This window comes from Taudactylus pleione, unplaced genomic scaffold (assembly GCF_031769625.1).
Source record: "Taudactylus pleione unplaced genomic scaffold, aTauple2 ptg000593l, whole genome shotgun sequence".
In the NCBI taxonomy this organism is placed as follows: domain Eukaryota; kingdom Metazoa; phylum Chordata; class Amphibia; order Anura; family Myobatrachidae; genus Taudactylus; species Taudactylus pleione.
Window position 1 is genome coordinate 44,747 of NW_028284995.1, and position 4,440 is coordinate 49,186.

The 4,440-nt window shown below is 32.1% G+C and overlaps 1 non-coding gene across 1 annotated transcript; it reads left to right on the forward strand.

Moving 5' to 3' along the window:
* The first annotated feature begins 3,443 nt into the window (after positions 1–3,443).
* TRNAF-GAA (transfer RNA phenylalanine (anticodon GAA)) lies at positions 3,444–3,516 on the forward strand. The gene has a single exon. It is a non-coding gene; the product is annotated as a tRNA-Phe (tRNA).
* Positions 3,517–4,440: the final 924 nt, after the last annotated feature.

Below are 4,440 nucleotides of genomic sequence, written 5' to 3' on the forward strand. Positions count from 1 at the left end.
CAGTTGATGTCTTAGTGACTTTTGCCATACACAGACCTTGCCGAAATTGCTCAGTTGGGAGAGCGTTAGACTGAAGATCTAATGGTCCCTGGTTTCGGCATGTCTGAGTGCATTTTTCTTTTTTCCTTGAGTAGTGAACAGAATTTAATTATTTCAAATTTAAACAACATCATTTCTTAACATAGTTGAGTATTCAGTAGTAACTTCTAAATGATGAGAATGTTTAGTTAACAACACGGTGCATAAATACAGCTTAAATATAGTTTTCATGTTGTAAGTCACGCTACTCTAACTATTATGAAAATTTGAAGTAATCTAACAATGCTTCCTGACCACAATTTGTTAAAACTTTTACTTAAATGTATGATTAAGGGTTTGTAATGGATATATTTACAGTATAAAACACATATTTTCTTTTCATTTCATGCAATCATGATGACAGAAAAATATTGATACTAAACCTTGTGTAACCATGCAATCATAGCTCAGTTGAGGTCTTAGTGACTTTTGCCATACACAGACTTTGCCGAAATAGCTCAGTTAGGAGAGCGTTAGACTGAAGATCTAAAGGTCCCGGGTTTCAGCATGTTTGAGTACCTTTTTTCTTCTTTCCTTGAGCAGTTATCAGTTTTTAAGTATTTCAAATGTAAACAACATCATTTCTTAACATAGTTGAGTATTCAGTGGCAACTTCTAAATGATGAGAATGTTTATTTAACAACACGGTGCATAAATACAGCTTAAATATTGTTTTCATGATGTCCATCATGCTACGCTATTATGAAAATTTGAAATAAACTAACTGCTTTCTGACCACAATTTGTTAAAACTTTTACTTAAATGTATGATTAAGGGTTTGTAATGGATATATTTACAGTATAAAACACATCTTTTCTCTTCATTTCATGCAATCATGATGACAGAAAAATATTGATACTTAACCTTGTGTAACCATGCAAACATAGCTCAGTTGAGGTCTTAGTGACTTTTGCCATTCACATACCTTGCTGAAATAGCACAGTTGGGAGAGCGTTAGACTGAAGATCTAAAGGTCCCTTGTTCAATCCCGGGTTTCGGCATGTTTGCGTGCATTTTTCTTTTTTCCTTGAGTAGTGATCAGAATTTAATTATTTCAAATTTAAACAACATAATTTCTTAACATAGATGAGTATTCAGTAGTAACTTCTAAATGATGAGAATGTTTATTTAACAACAGGGTGCATAAATACAGCTTAAATATTGTTATCATGTTGTCCGTCATGCTACTCTATTATGAAAATTTGAAGAAAACTAACTGCTTCCTGACCACAATTTGTTAAAACTTTTACTTAAATGTATGATTAAGGGCTTGTAATTTATATATTTACAGTATAAAATACATCTTTTCTCTTCATTTCATGCAATCATGATGACAGAAAAATATTGATACTTAACCTTGTGTAACCATGCAAACATAGCTCAGTTGATGTCTTAGTGACTTTTGCCATACACAGACCTTGCCGAAATTGCTCAGTTGGGAGAGCGTTAGACTGAAGATCTAAAGGTCCCTGGTTTCGGCATGTCTGAGTGCATTTTTCTTTTTTCCATGAGTAGTGATCAGAATTTAATTATTTCAAATTTAAACAACATCATTTCTTAACATAGTTGAGTATTCAGTAGTAACTTCTAAATGATGAGAATGTTTAGTTAACAACACGGTGCATAAATACAGCTTAAATATAGTTTTCATGTTGTAAGTCACGCTACTCTAACTATTATGAAAATTTGAAGTAATCTAACAATGCTTCCTGACCACAATTTGTTAAAACTTTTACTTAAATGTATGATTAAGGGTTTGTAATGGATATATTTACAGTATAAAACACATATTTTCTTTTCATTTCATGCAATCATGATGACAGAAAAATATTGATACTAAACCTTGTGTAACCATGCAAACATAGCTCAGTTGAGGTCTTAGTGACTTTTGCCATACACAGACTTTGCCAAAATAGCTCAGTTGGGAGAGCGTTAGACTGAAGATCTAAAGGTCCCGGGTTTCAGCATGTTTGAGTACCTTTTTTCTTCTTTCCTTGAGCAGTTATCAGTTTTTAAGTATTTCAAATGTAAACAACATCATTTCTTAACATAGTTGAGTATTCAGTGGGAACTTCTAAATGATGAGAATGTTTATTTAACAACACGGTGCATAAATACAGCTTAAATATTGTTTTCATGATGTCCATCATGCTACGCTATTATGAAAATTTGAAATAAACTAACTGCTTTCTGACCACAATTTGTTAAAACTTTTACTTAAATGTATGATTAAGGGTTTGTAATGGATATATTTACAGTATAAAACACATCTTTTCTCTTCATTTCATGCAATCATGATGACAGAAAAATATTGATACTTAACCTTGTGTAACCATGCAAACATAGCTCAGTTGAGGTCTTAGTGACTTTTGCCATTCACATACCTTGCTGAAATAGCACAGTTGGGAGAGCGTTAGACTGAAGATCTAAAGGTCCCTTGTTCAATCCCGGGTTTCGTCATGTTTGCGTGCATTTTTCTTTTTTCCTTGAGTAGTGATCAGAATTTAATTATTTCAAATTTAAACAACATCATTTCTTAACATAGTTGAGTATTCAGTAGTAACTTCTAAATGATGAGAATGTTTATTTAACATCACAGTGCATAAATACAGCTTAAATATTGTTTTCATGTTTTAAGTCACGCTACTCTAACTATTATGAAAATTTGAAGTAATCTAACAATGCTTCCTGACCACAATTTGTTAAAACTTTTACTTAAATGTATGATTAAGGGTTTGTAATGGATATATTTACAGTATAAAACACATATTTTCTTTTCATTTCATGCAATCATGCTGACAGAAAAATATTGATACTTAACCTTGTGTAACCATGCAAACATAGCTCAGTTGATGTCTTAGTGACTTTTGCCATACACAGACCTTGCCGAAATAGCTCAGTTGGGAGAGCGTTAGACTGAAGATCTAAAGGTCCCTGGTTTCGGCATGTTTGCGTGCCTTTTTCTTTTTTCCTTGAGTAGTGATCAGAATTTAATTATTTCAAATTTAAACAACATCATTTCTTAACATAGTTGAGTATTCAGTAGTAACTTCTAAATGATGAGAATGTTTATTTAACAACACGGTGCATAAATACAGCTTAAATATTGTTTTCATGATGTCCATCATGCTACTCTATTATGAAAATTTGAAATAAACTAACAGCTTTCTGACCACAATTTGTTAAAACTTTTACTTAAATGTATGATTAAGGGTTTGTAATGGATATATTTACAGTATAAAACACATCTTTTCTCTTCATTTCATGCAATCATGATGACAGAAAAATATTGATACTTAACCTTGTGTAACCATGCAAACATAGCTCAGTTGAGGTCTTAGTGACTTTTGCCATGCACATACCTTGCCGAAATAGCTCAGTTGGGAGAGCGTTAGACTGAAGATCTAAAGGTCCCTGGTTCGATCCCGGGTTTCGGCATGTTTGAGTGCATTTTTCTTTTTTCCTTGAGTAGTGATCAGAATTTAATTATTTCAAATTTAAACAACATAATTTCTTAACATAGATGAGTATTCAGTAGTAACTTCTAAATGATGAGAATGTTTATTTAACAACAGGGTGCATAAATACAGCTTAAATATTGTTATCATGTTGTCCGTCATGCTACTCTATTATGAAAATTTGAAGAAAACTAACTGCTTCCTGACCACAATTTGTTAAAACTTTTACTTAAATGTATGATTAAGGGCTTGTAATTTATATATTTACAGTATAAAATACATCTTTTCTCTTCATTTCATGCAATCATGATGACAGAAAAATATTGATACTTAACCTTGTGTAACCATGCAAACATAGCTCAGTTGATGTCTTAGTGACTTTTGCCATACACAGACCTTGCCGAAATTGCTCAGTTGGGAGAGCGTTAGACTGAAGATCTAATGGTCCCTGGTTTCGGCATGTCTGAGTGCATTTTTCTTTTTTCCTTGAGTAGTGAACAGAATTTAATTATTTCAAATTTAAACAACATCATTTCTTAACATAGTTGAGTATTCAGTAGTAACTTCTAAATGATGAGAATGTTTAGTTAACAACACGGTGCATAAATACAGCTTAAATATAGTTTTCATGTTGTAAGTCACGCTACTCTAACTATTATGAAAATTTGAAGTAATCTAACAATGCTTCCTGACCACAATTTGTTAAAACTTTTACTTAAATGTATGATTAAGGGTTTGTAATGGATATATTTACAGTATAAAACACATATTTTCTTTTCATTTCATGCAATCATGATGACAGAAAAATATTGATACTAAACCTTGTGTAACCATGCAATCATAGCTCAGTTGAGGTCTTAGTGACTTTTGCCATACACAGACTTTGCCGAAATAGCTCAGTTAG